The sequence below is a fragment of the Podarcis tiliguerta genome (genome assembly GCF_965153285.1).
Source record: "Podarcis tiliguerta genome assembly, chromosome: 13".
In the NCBI taxonomy this organism is placed as follows: domain Eukaryota; kingdom Metazoa; phylum Chordata; class Lepidosauria; order Squamata; family Lacertidae; genus Podarcis; species Podarcis tiliguerta.
The window spans coordinates 2,523,581-2,541,116 of NC_139546.1; the positions used below are offsets into that span (position 1 = coordinate 2,523,581).

General features: G+C 46.0%; 1 protein-coding gene and 1 long non-coding RNA gene across 4 annotated transcripts in view; one reads left to right on the forward strand and one right to left on the reverse strand.

The window, feature by feature from the left end:
* The first annotated feature begins 8,326 nt into the window (after positions 1-8,326).
* LOC310661537 (poly(rC)-binding protein 3-like) overlaps positions 8,327-17,536 on the forward strand; it is a 246,593-nt gene continuing 237,383 nt past the window's right edge. For 2 of the 3 annotated variants that reach the window (XM_083407852.1, XM_083407840.1), the window contains exon 1: positions 8,327-8,673. The gene's annotated coding sequence lies outside the window, so the exon portion shown is untranslated. The remainder of the gene's footprint in view (positions 8,674-17,536) is intronic. The other variant, XM_083407843.1, reaches the window with a different exon arrangement.
* LOC310661669 lies at positions 10,932-13,208 on the reverse strand. The gene is made up of 4 exons (XR_014504027.1): positions 13,056-13,208; positions 12,608-12,633; positions 11,765-11,826; positions 10,932-11,453 (listed from the first exon to the last, which is right to left on the reverse strand). It is a non-coding gene; the product is annotated as an uncharacterized lncRNA (long non-coding RNA).

Sequence of the window (17,536 nt, forward strand, 5' to 3'; positions counted from 1 at the left end):
ACTTAACAATGGAGCTCACATGGTGACTATTACTTTACAGGAAGAAAACTTCGCATTTGACCACCTGTCTCCTTGATTCTTGCCCATCCTGGCTCATAAAAGCAAGCCGGGAAGGGCTGGGCAATGGGCTCTGTGGGGTGGTGAATGCTTCCCTCTGTGAGGGAGTCTTCCCAGACCCACTGAAAGAGGCGGTTATTAAACCGCTTCTTTTTTTAAAAAAATATCTTTGGTCCCAGCTGATGTGGCCAACTATCGCCCAGTCTCAAATCTTACATTCTTGGGCAAGGTGATTGAGCAGGTGGTTGCTGAACAACCCCAGGCACACCTGGAGGATGCAGACCATTTGGATCCCTTCCAATCGGGATTCAGGCCTCATCATGGGACTGGTTGATGGTCTCTGGCTGGCTAGGGGCAAAGGTGTTGTTCTGCCGGACCTAGTTCTGTTGGATCTCTCAGTGGCCTTTGATGCCATTGACCATTACATCCTTCTGGACCGTCTAGAGGGGCTGGGGGCACTGTTATACAGTGGTTCTGCTCCTTCCTCCTGGGCCATGTTCAGAAAGTGGTGTTGGAGGATGAGTGTTCAGATCCCTGGGCTCTCACTTGTGGGGTGCCTCAGGGTTCTGTCCTCTTCCCCATGCTTTTTAAAATCTATATGAAGCCATGGGGAGAGATCACCAGGGGGTTTGGGCTGGGTGTTCATCAGTATGCAGATGATACACAGCTCTACCTTTTTAAAATCAGAACCAGTGAAGGTCCTGTGTGAGTGTCTAGAGGCGGTTGGAGGATGGGTGGTGGCTAAGAGATTGAGGCTGAATTCTGACAAGACAGAAGTGCTGTTTTGGGGGGACAGGGAGCATGCAGATATGGTGGATTCCCTGGTTCTGAATGGGGTAACTGTGCCCCTGAAGGACCAGATGTGCAGGCTAGGAGTCATTTTGGACTCACAGCTGTCCATGGAGGTGCAGGTCAATTCTGTGTCCAGGGTAGCTGTCTACCAGCTCCATCAGGTATGCAGTCTGAGATCCTACCTTCCTGCGCACTGTTTCACCAGAGTAGTGCATGCCCTGGTTATCTCCCACTTGGACTACTGCAATGAGCTCTATGTGGGACTACCTTTGAAGGTGACCCAGAAACTACAACCAATCCAGAATGCGGCAGCTAGACTGGTGACCAGGAGTGGTTGCCAGAACCATATAAAACCGGTCTTGAGAGATCTGCATTGGCTCCCAGTATGTTTCCAAGCACAATTCAAAGTGTTGGTGCTGGCCTTTAAAGCCCTAAATGGCCTCGGCCGGGTATACCTGAAGGAACATCTCCAACCCCATCGTTCAGCCTGGACACTGAGGTCCAGTTCCGAGGGCCTTCTGGCGGTTCCCTCACTGCGGGAACCAGGCAGAGGGCCTTCCGGTAGTGGCGCCCGCCTTGTGGAACACCCTCCATCAGATGTCAAGGAAATAAGCAACTATCTGACTTTTAGAAGACATCTGAAAGCAACCCTGCATCGGGAAATTTTTTATGTCTAATGTTTTACAATTTTTTATGTGTTGTAAGCTCCCAGAGTGGCTGGGGAAGCCCAGGCAGATGAGTGGGGTATAAATAATAAAATTATTATTATTATTCTGAGGTAGTGTATCACTGAATACCAAACCCAGTGTTTGCATTCATGATCTGCAAGGCTGACCCGGGACACATTGCTGCCTGGGGTAGACCACAGTGGTAAATGGCACCTTCCCCTTCTAAGGCCTCAAATTATTTCAACACCCAAGGCAGAAAATTCCAGAAGTGCTTCTCTTTGGGAATAAAAATATAACAATTAATTAAATAATTAATGATTTATTGCCCTTTCTGGACATACAAAATCAGCTGCCTGAGGCAGACGCTCACTCTTCCTAATGGCAGGGCCAACTCCAATGACCTACTTGTAGGCTTCCCAGAAGCATCTAGCTGGCCACCATGAGACACAGAATTCTAGAGATTCTCACTCTGACACAGCAGGGCATTCATTCATTCATTTCACCTATGTCCCAAGTTTGAAGATGGCATACAGTACATGGGTCTCTTCCTGTCAGGGCTGTAGCATTTGCGGGGGGGGCAAGGGGAGCTGTAGCCATGGGGGTATGATTTTCAGGAGACGTGAACCAGGTCCCCCCCCCCCAGGAATCCCTGTCCCACCCTACCTGCTGCTGTGGGTCGATCCTGAGTAGGGCTGGGCAATACCTGGTTTTCAACATTGTGATATATCAGCAGCTAAATATCGCAATGTACTGATGTATCACAATGTCTGAAACTGCCCAGCCCTACCCCATACTGCTCCTTTGCACATGAGCCAGAGGAGTATGGGGGCTTAATCAGCTGAGGGGCAGGCAGCCTCCCACCTGTCCTCAGCTGATGGGGGGGGGGGCTTTAAACTGCTCCACTGAGGCATGGGCAGATGGACACCTGCCATCAGTCAACAGAGCAGTTAAAGAAGCCTTCAGCTCACGTGAGCCAGAGGCAGCGGGCTTGATCAGCTGAGAAACGTGCTTCCTTAATCTGCTCACCTCTCAGCTGATCAGGGCAATTTGAGCTGGTGATACATCACAGCTACCTGGCTGCCACCAGCACAGCACAGGCAGGCAGGCAGGCAGGGGTGAGGTGCGCTGTGCTGGCATTGGCTGGGGAGCTGCGATGCATCACCAGCTCAAAAAGGGTGAAACCGGTATTGTGGTTTGAACATCACACCAATTTCAGACCATTAATTGTAATATCCCTCAGGTCTAATTCTGAGGGTCATCTAGCCCAACGATGGAATCTCAACTAAAGCATCTATGACAAATGGCCACCGAATCTCTGCTGAAAAAATTTCAATGAAGGAGAGTCCATAACCTCCCAAACAGCGGTGCCAACTTGAATAAAATAGGCTGGGACAGGTAAGTCCTGTCCTGCATAATCAATCACAAGACACAACACACACCATTTGAATGGCAATACCCATCAACTTGGTGGGGCAGCCCCCTCAAATATTTTATTGGGGGCCCTGAAGGGACCTCAGCCCCTAGGAGTTGGCTCCTATACTCCCAAGGGAGTCCATTCCACTGTCTAAAAGCTCTTACTGTCAGAAATTTCCTCCTAATGTTTAATCTGAATCTCCTTTCTTGTAACTTGAAGCCATTGGTTGGAGTCCTACCCTCCAGTGTAGGAGAAAACAAGCCTGCTCCATCTTCCATGTGACAGCCCCTTTCTAGACCCTTGATAATTTGGGTTGCCCTCTTCTGCATACATTCTAGCTTGTCAATATCCTTCTTAAATTGTGGTGCCCAGAACTGGATACGGTATTCCAGGTGTGTCTGACCAAGACAGAATAGTACTATTACTTCCCTTGAACACTGAACTTCTGTCGATGCAGCCTAGCATATCACTAGCTTTTTTGCTGCTGCATCACGCTGTTGGCTCATGTTAAGCTTGTGGTCTACTAAGAATTGTAGAGCCTTTTCACATGTACTACTGGCAAGCCAAGTGTCCCTTGTCTTACATTTGTGTAGCTGCCTCAGTGCAGAACCTGACATTTGTCCCTACTGAAATTAATTTTGCTACTTTTGGCCCAGTTCTCCACTTAGTTAAGGTCAGACGAACCTGATCTCATTTTTTGACAGAATTACAAGCCTGGTAGATGAAGGGAACGCAGTGGATGTAGCCTACCTTGATTTCAGCAAGGCATTTGACAAGGTGCCCCATGATATTCTTCTAAAGAAGCTGGTAAAATGCGGTCTTGACTATGCTACCACTCAGTGGATTTGTAACTGGCTGACTGACCGGACCCAAAGGGTGCTCATCAATGGTTCCTCTTCATCCTGGAGAAGAGTGACTAGTGGGGTGCCACAGGGTTCTGTCTTGGGCCCGGTCTTATTCAACACCTTTATCAACGACTTGGATGATGGACTCAAGGGCATCCTGATCAAATTTGCAGATGACACCAAACTGGGAGGGGTGGCTAACACCCCAGAGGACAGGATCACACTTCAAAACAACCTTGACAGATTAGAGAACTGGGCCAAAACAAACAAGATGAATTTTAACAGGGAGAAATGTAAAATATTGCACTTGGGCAAAAAAAATGAGAGGCACAAATACAAGATGGGTGACACCTGGCTTGAGAGCAGTACATGTGAAAAGGATCTAGGAGTCTTGGTTGACCACAAACTTGACATGAGCCAACAGTGTGACGCGGCAGCTAAAAAAGCCAATGCAATTCTGGGCTGCATCAATAGGAGTATAGCATCTAGATCAAGGGAAGTTATAGTGCCACTGTATTCTGCTCTGGTCAGACCTCACCTGGAGTACTGTGTCCAGTTCTGGGCACCACAGTTCAAGAAGGACACTGACAAACTGGAACGTGTCCAGAGGAGGGCAACCAAAATGGTCAAAGGCCTGGAAACGATGCCTTATGAGGAACGGCTAAGGGAGCTGGGCATGTTTAGCCTGGAGAAGAGGAGGTTAAGGGGTGATATGATAGCCATGTTCAAATATATAAAAGGATGTCACATAGAGGAGGGAGAAAGGTTGTTTTCTGCTGCTCCAGAGAAGCGGACACAGAGCAATGGATCCAAACTACAAGAAAGAAGATTCCACCTAAACATTAGGAAGAACTTCCTGACAGTAAGAGCTGTTCGACAGTGGAATTTGCTGCCAAGGAGTGTGGCGGAGTCTCCTTCTTTGGAGGTCTTTAAGCAGAGGCTTGACAACCATATGTCAGGAGTGCTCTGATGGTGTTTCCTGCTTGGCAGGGGGTTGGACTCGATGGCCCTTGTGGTCTCTTCCAACTCTATGATTCTATGATTCTATGATTCTATAAGGTCATCTTGAATCCCGATTCTAACACCACTCCCCGTTGGGTGTCTGCAGATCTGATGAGCATTCCCTCAGTTCCTTCATCCTTTTTAAAGATGTTGAACAACATTGGGCCCTGTGGCACCCCACTTCTCACATTTTTTTTCAGGATGAAGAGGAACCTTTAGAGAACACTCTTTGAGTTTGATCAGTAAACCAGATGCAAATCCACCTAACAGTCCAGCCCACATTTCACCAGCTTCTCCACACGAATATAATGGGGGACTGTCAAACCCTCACCCAGTGTGGTTCATGGCTGAGCATGGATCTGAACCCTGGTCTCCCAGGTCCCAGCCCAACCCTCAAGCTTAGGTCCCCAGATGTTGTTGGACTACAACTCCCATCATGCCTAGCTAACAGAAGTAGTGGTCAGGGATGACGGGAGTTGTAGTCCAACAACATCTGGGGACCCAAGGTTTTGAAAGGCTGCTCTGACCATTACACCTCTGAACTATAGGTATTTACATCTCTCAGGTGCAACCCATTGCACTCCATACGTTTCCGTTAAATACCTGAGTAGTGTTGTTAGTTGTGATGAGGAAGGCAAGTCTTGACAAATGAAAGAAAAGCTTAAGGCTCCCCCCCCCCAATCCCCTGACAAATGAAGAACACAAACTGACAGCCAAATGAGAAATCCATTCTAGACTCTCCTCAAAATGGATGAACCTGTCAGTAATCTCCTTGGACAGATAAGAATTACCAATAAGCCTCTACAGAGAGTTTGCTAAAGTTTATTTTTTTTTTTAAGCTAATAATAACATAGCGGAAGGACTAATGTCAGGCTGATGCATTTGAAAGTGCTCCAGGAAGTCATTGCTTTTCTACAGCATATAGCAGCAAAATAAGAATGTTTTACATTAATTCTATTTTAAATTGTTATGATTAAAAACATAAGAAGAGTCTTGCTGGACCAGGCTGAACGTAAGTGGCTCAAATGGTTTGGACAGAAGAAAAGCAAGACAAGACTAATCAACAGCAGCACCTGAGGAGCTTCTTTTAAAAAATATACATATACAGTGGTACCTCTGGTTACATACTTAATTTGTTCCGGAGGTCCGTTCTTAACCTGAAACTCTTCTTAACCTGAAGCACCACTTTAGCTAATGGGGCCTCTCGCTGCTGCCACGCTGACAGAGCACGATTTCTGTTCTCCTCCTGAAGCAAAGTTATTAACCCGAGGTACTATTTCTGGGTTAGCGGAGTCTGTAACCTGAAGTGTATGTAACCTGAAGCATATGTAAGGTACCACTGTACTTACCCTAGTTTATAACAGACTAGCATTTTCTGAGTTAATAATGATAGAACTTAGATTAATGTTATAGTTAACTGTCCAGCATTTTTCAAACTAGTGCTGGGTTGAAATTTCCATTTATTTGTCCCATTTGCAGGTGGCAAAATGGGGAGTAGGTCCTGGTGATTCTCAGGGGGTGAATTTCACAGGCGGGGGCAGACTGACAGCCAGCAACTTTGTGCTCCCTCATAGAGGGGGCATTATGGTGGCTCTGAGCCCCTGGATGCTGAAAAGAGCACCGTTGCCATTGCTAACACCATTGGCAGCAGGAGGAGGGGGAGCAAAGGGGGGGAGCATTTCTCCCGTTTTCATTCATGAAATCCCAGCCCAACTCAGCCAAGAGTTCAATAATTGAACTCCTAGCCAGAGTTTCCAATAGTTTAGTTTACTTTTCTATTCTTCAGAGCCAGGAGGCCCTTCAGTCTGCTCTCTGTCACTCTCTCTCTCTTTTATTTTTTTTAATTGGGTTTTAATAACAAGAATAATGTTATACAAATAAATATACCAAGTTTTCTCATGTCATTTGTATTTCACAAGAAAACATAATAAATGTGGAAAACTATCTACAACATATGTTTCATTATTAGTGATCAATGTATAGATTCTTGGTTTATGAATTGGTTTGAACAATTAAGAATTAGTGAAGGGGGGAGAGGCGAGTGGGGGGGTGATGCTTCTGTTAGTGTGTGAGAAGCGTTGTGTCAATGTTACTTCTATGGGTTCTCTTACTATTCACTCATTGCATTTCCTTGGTGTGAGGGAGGTTGGGTGTGGCTGAGGGTGTGGTTGGTTGTCTTTGGTTGGCTGTAGTGAGAGTTGCTTTTGTGTGTGAGTGGGGTGCAAGTGTGTATTTTTGAGTCAGCTTAGCCAGCCACTGTGAGCTCTGCCACCTCAGCCAACACTATGTGGCTTCACTGACGTTCTCATGTCCAGGTAAAGGCTACTGGTTGCTGACCAGACTGAGCTTTCCAGCATAAATGTGCAAAACGTGCAATGATGGCTTTCACGTTCAGCACCACAGAAAACAAAAACAAACCCCTGCCTGACAGAAGCATTATTATTTCAGTTCTAGTCTGCTGAGGTGCTGTGAAGAACACAATGCTAAGCCAGATGTGCCGGACCCAGCAGGACTCTTCTTGTGGTCCCCATAAAGCATCATATTTCCAGGGCGATGAACTTCCCCAGTTGAAAGCATTATGCAAACCTTCCTTATTCCAACTTTCCCTGGGAAAACTTGCATTTTGCTGCTGAATCAGAGCAAACAGCAGTTGGGTTTTCTGTGGGCTGCCATTTGCTCCAATTCAGCGGTGAAGTGCACGTTTTCTTGGGGGAAATGCAGGAACAAGAAAGGAAAGGAAAGGAAAACTGGTTTGGATATGGAGCTTTAAAGCCTGGACATGTGCCTGAAAAGCACAGTGCAAAAGGAAGTCTGGGTGAGCCCTTGGTGTCCAACAGTCATACAGCTAAAACTCTACAATCTTTGGGGTAAATGTGTCAGTGCCAGAAGGCGAAATGTGAAATAGCACCATTCTGGGGGCACTGCAGCCGTGGGGCAGCCTCTGTCCCCATTTCCAGGGGGTTTTGCCCTTAGTCCCTTGAGTCAGGGAGCCAGCCATAAGCGCGCTGCTGGCCAGTGTGGGCCTCAGTCCTCGCCACAGCTCTCCCCACTCCAGGAGGTCAGTCGCGTCCTTCGTGGCAGCTGCAGGGTGGGATTCCTGCCTGCCTTCCGAAGGCATCTTCCCTTTCCCAGACTTGTTCCACATTCCCTGCTCCCTGAACTTGACAGTCCCCGTCTGTTCATTGAGGGATCGCTCCTACTTAGCCTTGCCCAATGAACACGGACTGAATGGCTGCCTTGAGAGCTGCGACCCTGCGCACCTGGCGGAGGAGATGCCTAGGGCGGCCTTGAGCCCCGCTGGCTTGGGGGCGCCGTCGTCCCTCGCGACTCCGGAGCAGAAGGAAGAGCCAGAGGCCCAGCCGCAAGGGGGTCCTCCTCGCCCTCTCCGCCCTCCCAGGCCCCACAGAGAGGGGGCCCTGGGCCCGGGCCCCGCTGCCGCCTGAGCCGAGGGCAGGGCGCTGCTGAGGAGCCAAGTCCGCCGCCGCCACCGCCGCCGCCGCGCCGCGCCCAGCAGCGCCGTCGCCGCTGCGCACAGGAGCGCGCCCGCCGAAGCGAGCGCGAGAGCGCGGTCTGAGGCAGCCAGGAGCCAGGAGCCAGGCAGGCAGCCGGGAAAGAGGCGCCTTCGCCCCGAGCGCCGGACCCTCGGCGGGAGCTGCCCTCCGCCCCACAGCCGCCCTTCCCTCTCCTTCCCAGAGCGCCAGGACCGCCAGTTCTTCCTCTCTTGGTGCGGCTGTTTCCTCACTCCGGATTCGCGCCACTCCGACCTGGCGCTTCGCCGCTTGTTTTGGTTTTGCCTCCTCGCTCGGCTCGCCTCGCGCCTCGTGTCCCGGAGCTGCTCTCCGCCCGGCGCGCCCCGTCCGGGGAGACCCTCCTCCCGCAGCAGCCTCTTCCCAAGGTGAGTTGCGGCTCTCCCTCACTTTTCTCGGGGGTGGGATCCGTGGAAGCACCGGCGACCCTTGCCTTCTCCTCCCTCGGCTTCCGCGCTCCGACCAGCTCCTTCTTTCCCGGATAAGCCGATGGGGAGCCGGGGCAGGGAAGCGCCGCGCATCTCGCCTTGGCGGCTCTCCCTCGGGGCGCCTCTCCCGGGACTCGCTCGGCGCCTGCCTTCCCCCTCGCGGGACGCCATCCCGGGCGGGCGGGCGAGGGTCGCCGAGGGAGGGTCGCCGTGCCCAGCACGTGAAACGACCCCCTCCCAGGCTTCTGGAGGATCCCTTTCCTTTTGATCTGACAGGCTCATTAATACCCCCCCCACCCCAGAACGGGCAATTAATAAAAGCACTTCAGTCGCCCCATGGGCTGTAGCCAACCAAGGGGGGCAGTTCCTCCCAATTATTGAAAAGGAACAATACTCGGCTAACTCAAGTTCTGCCCCCCCCAGCAGAAGCCCCCCCCAAACCCTGCTGCCCGTAATGCCCTCTTTCAGGGCGGGATTTTGAACCGTTATCTCCGAAGAAAAGCTGAACAACTTGTGGGGTGATCTTCCAAAAAAAGGTCAACAACAAAGCCCCCCCCCCCCCCGCAAATCCCGTCTGCGCCCATGAATGACCCTTGTAAGGGCTGCCTGGAGGAAGACCCTCCCGCATCCCGAAGGGGCTCCGGGGGGGATGCCGCTTTCGTCATATGCAAGCAGGTTCAGTTCTGCGAATCACAAAGTTACGTTGTTCTGCTGAAACCTGACAGGGAGTTTTGTCAGTGGTGTGATCCCTTCCTCTCAACAGCAGTTTTTTGAAAAATGGAGACGGTACCGTTAAATGATTGCCAAAACAGTTGTTGTTTTTTTAAGGAGAGAGAGAGATTTCCAGTGATATCTTACTTGGATTCAGAGTTGCAGATTTATTAAATGTATTCGAATAAGAAGTTGTGGTGTGGCATTTTACAACTTGAATCAAAATTTATTTGTTCATTTAAAGTATGCATGCATACATAGTTTCTTCCTCGCCTTCAAGTCACATTAGTGGTGGATGCGCAAGTCAGTAGCTGTGATGCGGGCTGGGACAGACCCAAACAATATAATAGAAAGTATGTGTGACCAAAAGTCTATGCCATCTCACCTCATCTCATTTCAAATTCAGGTTAAATAAAAGTTTGGGAGTGTGGTATTGAGTCAGAAAGATAGCAATCCCGACTTGCAGGAATTCAGATCAACTGCCTGTTTTATTATCAGTTATCCAATATAACAAGCTATTGACTCATTTTAGCCTTTGACCAAAAAGAGACCACCAGCAAACCTGGAGACAGGCAGAGTCCTGTGTTCACCAGAGACCTGCAACCTAGATTGTAACTAACTATGGGGTGTTGCTGACATTATTATGAGGTTCCTGGCCCATATAGGCAATGCCTCTAGACCAGTGGTTCCCAACTTTTTTTGGCCATGTCCCACCTAAGCATCTCTAAAATCCTGATGCCCCTCCCCCGTGGCATATAATGCTTATTATTCAAAAAGTGAACTCCTATTCACGTGGAGGAAGCCTAAAAGGACATGCACTGTTAATAACTCATTCTTGAATTGCCCCCCCATCTAATTGCCCCCCCCCCGTGGGGCATGTGCCCCATGTTGGGAACCACGGCTCTAGACAGATTCGAAAGAGCAACACCTGAATCTTAAATTGTGTAAACACAACCTAAAAAACAAGCACTGTGTAAAACCTACTTCTGTGTAGAAGAAAAGTATACAGATTGTGCTCTCCCAACATATCCATCCCATTGCCTGCTACTTGTGCACCTAATAAATAGCTGTTACACTAATTAGCTATTCATTGCAGGAATACAAAAAATGTTCAGCTGTTTAAATGGCATCAGAAATGGAGTGAATGTAAGCATAGTATGGGAGTGCTTTGTCAATTTTAGAAAATTAATATTTCTTATATGTTTAGTATTATGGCCAGTTGTGGCTAATCTATTTTACTTCTCATATGTTATTTGCTTTGTTTGCAGCAAGTGCTTGTACAGAATACACAGTGCATAGTTTGAAGTAGATCGGAAGTTTCTGGCAGATAACTATTTTAACTTCTGCATCTCTTCCTACTTACTAACTAGTCTGTAACTAGTATTAAAACATAATGTGACAAGGGAAGGTTTGTTTTTGTGGTTGTTGTTTCTGCCATTTAAAATATCTGAATATCTGAATAAATATGAAAACATTTCACGATGGCACACTAGAATGCAGTTTAATGATTCACGGAATGAAATCACAATGCTTGTGAGGTGGACTCACATCTAACACTACAAAAGGCAAAAGTAGGGCAGAATTCAGTCTATTGTGAACACTTTTATCCCACTGATTTCATTGGGAGGTTATCGAAAGATATCCTTAACTTCTCCATAGAGAGGATTACAAACGTTTTCAATTTCAGATGAGTCACACCCTTAATTAGCACCTGATTAACTATACGAGCCTTTGTAGCCTAGTTAGTATTACCAAGTATAGTTTGCTCATTTTGAAACAAAAGTCATCCAAGTTGAACTAGAAAACCTGTTGCGTAGCTCTCAGAAGGTAAGACTGGGACCCCGCTGCTTCATCCCATGGGAATCATCACCTTGGCAGTGCCACAAGATTCACTGCTGTGTAGAAATGCCACCAAAATTCACCAGACTCAGGTCTGGAGATGAGCTTCTGTAGTGCTCATCTCAAATGAAAGAAGGAAGCCTTAGAAGTTCCTAGATTCTTCTCTGGTTCTGTTGAAAATCAAAGGTAGAGAAAACTTTATGGTTGACTTCGCCTTTGAAATGCTGTACCCAGCACAGCTGCTTCTGGCTGGGCAGGTGGGGGAACCTCCCCATAGAACAGAAGAGACCCCTAAAGAAGAGCCCAAATTGATATTACCAACCACAACCACCACAGCTTCTGGAACTCTTTTAGACCTGGTGTTTAGAAAGTCAACATAAAATGTAAAATATTCAGGGGCATTCTTTTAAAACAACAGCAACCCCGAAATAAATTACTATGTAAAATAATTATCAATGTAGTTGATGACATTGAATTTGACCTTGTCCAGGAGATCTTCTCAGCCTAACTTCTGCACTACAGTGCAATGCTTTTCAGGCCTTCCTAGGCAACACAAGAGATTAACATAGAAGGAGAAATACCATAATAATGAAGGAAACAAGACTAACAGAACAGTTGAAACATGCAGGAAACTTTAAGTTGTCGTCATCATCATCATCTATTAAATTTATATACCATCCTTCATCTGAAGATCACATACTCAAGGAAATGAGCACTTAGTAGAACAACGATGAACTGTCATTAGAACAGATATCTCCAAAGGGGTTTTAACATTCTGAAATACAACAGTACTGGGAAGGGCATTTAAACAGAATTATAGTATCTAAGAACTGCTATAGACATTTGAATGGAAACAGCAGTATTTCAAAGGACAGAACATGCCTAAAATGGAATGTCAGCAGCTAGCATTCCGAGAACAATGGAAGCGTCCCTGCTGGTCTGGTACTGGTTCTGATGCTGAATGACAGCATATTGTAAAATGAATACAATGATATTGTTCAAATAACTCTAAGGACCAAGTAGTACCTTCAGTGGAATTACAAAACCATAAACTTTTCCCCAGTTGAAGAGATGTTTCAGTGGACTGATGGACCTGATGTTTGATAATAAGCACCAAAGTGAGTATCCTGGAAAGTTATCTTGGCGGTGTTGTGGAAACACTGTTTCAGTGTAGAGCAGTGATCAACAGTGGTTAGTTTTTTTTAATGTTGCTTTCATGTTCATTATTAGGAAAAGGGCTGAAAACAGAACAGCAAGTATCATAATGTTTTAAAGTAGATTTGTGGTGTACCCCATTTGGAATATTATGTGCAGTTCTGGTTACCTGATCCTAAGAAAGATGCTGTAGTGCTGGAAAAGTACAGAAAAGGACAGTTAAACTGATAAAATGTCTTTTCTTAGCACAAAGATGTGCAGAGCAGTCCAACAGAACAATCTTACACCAGATCCCTAGATGCACTGCAGATGTACTGGCACAGCAACTGGCAAAACCTGTTGGGTGATATCTGGTTTTCAGCGTTGCCATGTAACACCAGCTAAACATCACATCTGAAATAAGGATGGAGCTATGTAGAGGCATTGGCTGGCTTCGCTCTTTTTCCTCCATAGTGATTTTTGCATTGCACACACACATACACAGTATATTGCCAGGTCAAAAATTATGAAACCAATATCACAATATGAACTTCAACCTGGTTTTGGATGATATATAGCACAGCCATAGTGCCTACTCAGCCTTGTGGGAAAGGGGAAAGATATAAGTACATACATACCACATAATTTCCACCACAGTCCACCAAACATGGAGGTGCTGGCAATGAATACTGCATCATACACAGAAGCAAAGGCAACCAGTGACATCACAATGATCTGGGCATGTCCACAGCACACACCCCATGCATCACAGCACACCATGGTAACACAATGATGACATAGCAGATCATAGAATCATAGAGTTGGAAGAGACCACAAGGGCCATCGATGGACTCTTCTTTTAAAGAGATTTGCAACATTTATGACTCTGTATATGTGAGATACTTTAATAGCATCACAGCACACAATGATACCACAGCAATCCCACTTCTGCAGCACAGTGGCTCCAGGGGAATGGGAGCAACCGTCTCATTTTAGAAATAACTATGGTATTGATTAGAATTATTATTTTCAGTGCCTCTCCAAACATACATGTCAAATTCTACTCATGGCCTCTTTTAAAAAAGAGATTTGCAACATTTACGACTGTATATGTGAGATACTTTAATAACATTTGTGAGGACCTTAAGTATACAGAAAGCCAGTGGAGGATGAATGATTTAGGCTGCAATTCCATATATACATTTACCTGGGAGTGAGTCTAACTGAACTCAAGGGGGCTTACTTCTGAATAGATATACCTGTATATAGGATTTCACTGTTACAGTACTGTTAACATTTCACCAGTTTGGGTGTGCACATGAAAATAACAGCTTGAGGACAAAGAAAAGTTGAGAGTGAGAGACCAAAGAACAGGCACACGCCTAGCAGTCCTGGAAGCAGGTGTCATTAGCTGTTCTTAGGGAGATCGCATAGTATGTCTGCAGGCTGCCCCAGCTCATTTTCCCACAATCTGTCACTGAAAATAGTTCAGACCTTTTGCCTCATACTGTGTTTTGTCAGGTTGCCCTTGATCAGCATCCCAACTTTCTGGTTTCTTTGTGCCAAAGTGAATGCTTCATTAAATTGAAACTAGCCTTCCTCCAAAATCCTTCACTCTGTTAGAACAGTTATCAGGTGATGCTCCACATCTTAGCTCCTTATCTTTTGTCACCTCTCCTCCATTCTTAGCACAATCTTCCCTTAAAATGAGAAACAAGAGGCAGAATTTGCAGACACTCATTCTTTCACTACTGATACCATCAAGAGCAGCCCAGCCAGGGCAGCAAATAGTACAGTAATTCATGTATTGCTATATAAATTTACAACTATGGGGCTCCATTTGCATTTTCTTCCTTGTGTACCAGAATGTATTGGACCACTGCTGGACACCATGTTCATTTCTTCTGAGGAAACAAGTTTCTGGTCTTACACACACAAGCTTTGTTATTTCATAGTCTTGCAGAAGGAATTTAGATGGTCTCTGGACAGTTCTGCTTTGTATGCAAACAGGTGAAAGTGCTCAGTCAATCACAAATGCTTTGTGTTGGTTAGAACTAGGTTTAACCCATATGGCATAACTGCCTAAAGTTGTGGGAGAGGCAGTGTTAAATGGAACAGTAAACACAATGTTTATGTTGTTGGGTGAGTGGCTCCAGCCTTCCTTCATTATTATTATTTTTTAAAAAATAGATATAGTTACAAAGTGGCAGATGCAAGCACTCTCTTGTTATTAATGAGTTTGCAAAAACTAAATAAGGGCATTAGTGTATAACATCCTAAGTGAAAATAACTGCTGACTCCTGATGTTGAAGCTTTTAAGAGGCTTGCTTTTTAAACCAGCATGTACTTGAGAAATGGGTCATGTGTACAAAGTATAGTTGACTTCTTTCCTTCTTTGTATCCCTTGGAGTCTTTGTAACTTGCTGGACAAAGCTTGGATAAATAAATGTTTAACCCTATTAAACTTGTTAATTAACTTGTCAATTTTGAGTCAGGCTTCCATATAGCCAATCTCCTGCTTAGTGAGAAACCAGGAAGCCTTTGCAATCTGCAACACGGTTTTCCCTTTTTCCTTCTCCTTTCGCGTCACAGATGGCTCAGTACCAGGCATTAGGGAAGGGGGTAAAGCAGCAAGGAGGGATTATTTTCCTTCTCCGATGCCTATTGTGAAGTGATAGAAAAGACCACAGCCATTCCATCTTCCAGTCTTTTGTACAGGCAAGAGGAGTCAAGGGAGGGACAGGATCTCATTTCACTTCATGCTGGGCTTTTGTAGAAGGCCCTTTGCCTCTGCTGAGTAGAGCCCAAGGGTCAAAATACAGAGGTGGTCAAAAGCATGAAGGCTCCAGGAAGCTTCTCATTTCAGTTTTTACAGAATGCTGCTGGATTGATCAGAGAAACTTGGGAGCTGCACAGTCCCTTCCTCCCTTTAGGCTTGGGAGCATCACTGGGCTTGTTCATTGATGGCAAGGAGCCTTGGAGCAAAGCAAAAAAGCCATTGTCAGTGTTTGTTTGGCTGTATTTGAGCTGAGTTTGGCATTTACTATGTGGACAAAAAAAGATGAAACATGAAGAGTTAATTTAGAAAAAAAACCCTTTTTTTTGGGTGGGCCATTCTCAACTTGACCAGAGAGAAATTTACTCAACAGTTTCAAGGCAACATGCAAGGTACAGTGGTACCTCGGGTTACAGACACTTCAGGTTACAGACTCCACTAACCCATAAATAGTACCTTGGGTTAAGAACTTTGCTTCAGGATGAGAACAGAAATTGCATGGCAGCAGCAGGAGGCCCCATTAGCTAAAGTGGTACCTCAGGTTAAGAACAGTTTCAGGTTAAGAACGGACCTCCAGAACGAATTAAGTTCTTAATCCGAGGTACCACTGCATAGTGGAATGATGAATGCTAGTTTGTACACCAAAGAAGTCTGTATACGAGATGACTTGCCTAGTGAAATAAGTTAACAGCACACATTAACAATTTTCCGAAACATTTGTTTAAACAATATGTTTCTTCATTCCTTTCTTCAGTGTAAAGGACTGAACTTGAAATGGGGCCTTACCGAGGCAAGAGACGGTTCCTTTCTTGTCCTGCTTTGTGGGTGTCCTTCTGAAACATCAAACTTTCATTATATTTAATTATTGATTGGAAGCATTTTTCATGCCAGAGCAGCACTTTACACATAGTGAAATCACTTCTCTGGAGAGGGGAAATGTTTCAAGTGATTCTTGGGTTGATTTCAGTTTTGCAAATTGCTCGGTTCTGCCCCCACCTTTGTGTACCCAATAAACTTAAAGCACAAAACGATAAGCACGATGATTATGCTACCATGAATCACGTGGGTTCTAATGGCCTAATGCACTGAGCTTTAATTAGTAATATATATAATTTTTTTTACAAGAGCAATATTGTGAATGAAATGTAGATGAATGTGACTTTATATCTGAGTTTCCCAGAAGGTTTTAAATGGATTCCTGCTCCTGATGTGTGTCTAAATAATTAATAGAGTCGCTTCAAGGTTTTAGACAAACAAGGCTATTGGTTGCTAGTAAAGAAGAAGAAAAATGCCTTAGAACAGTGTTAAGTGCTCCCCTTTTTTCATGGAAGTTTGAGGCTTGGGGGCAAGATTACTGAGTTTTGGTTGCATTGAGTGAAGAGAGCACTGGAAACTTATGATGTCTTTATAATTTGCTTTATTTATGAATATTCAAACAAAGCATATTACAAGTAAATAAGTACTACTTCAGCAGACAGTCTTCAATATTTATTTCCAGGGAAAGCCCCTGTACTCATTTCATCTTATTCTACCTAGAAACTCTCAACATTCTCCTCCTCTCTCAAATTCTATCCAAACTTAAACTGATTTTAAAGATTTTATCTGATCCCTAATGCTAATGGAGGGCATCATTTTTCCAAACTCTGCTTCGTATTACATCCAATAGCTAGAGGGAGATTTCAGGCTATTCGGGGAACATTTCCTGTTATTATCTCCCACTGGTGAAACATGAACCAGTCAGCAGAGGCACCCAGGGGTGGGGCGAGCGTTCCACGGGGGCAGGGCAGTGAGCATGGGGGCAGCACCACTCGCGGTGAGCGTCCCACAGGGGTGGGGCGCCGATGTCACCCCCCCTCAGGGATGACACCCGGGGCGAACCACACCCCCTTCCTCCGCCAGTGCCAGTCAGTCTAAGGAAATAATCCCTCCTAGCACCTGTAACGATGCTTTCAGGGCTGTGATGTAGGAGGGTGGGGAACCCCAGGGAGCTACATGCCAGGGATGGACAGGGCCAGAGACAAATGTGGGTGAATCCGAGGCCAAAGTGGGTGGAGTAATGTATGTGAAGCTTTCCTTGGTGCAATAGGCTGATATCCAGTCGTGAAAAAGGTCAGAAGTTTATACAAACACACACACACACACACACACCTCTCTGTCTTCCACTCTTGCAAGCAAGGGCCCATTCCAGCCAGGCAAAAACCCTTGAGGAGGGTGCAGAGCAGGGCCAGTGAGAGGTGTGGTGTGAGGAGGGGTTGTGGCTTAGGGAAAGATCCCAAGGGATGGTCAGAGGGGTCTAGAGGGCTGCCTTTGGCCCCCTGTAGAATATCTTCAGAGGGGGAAGTT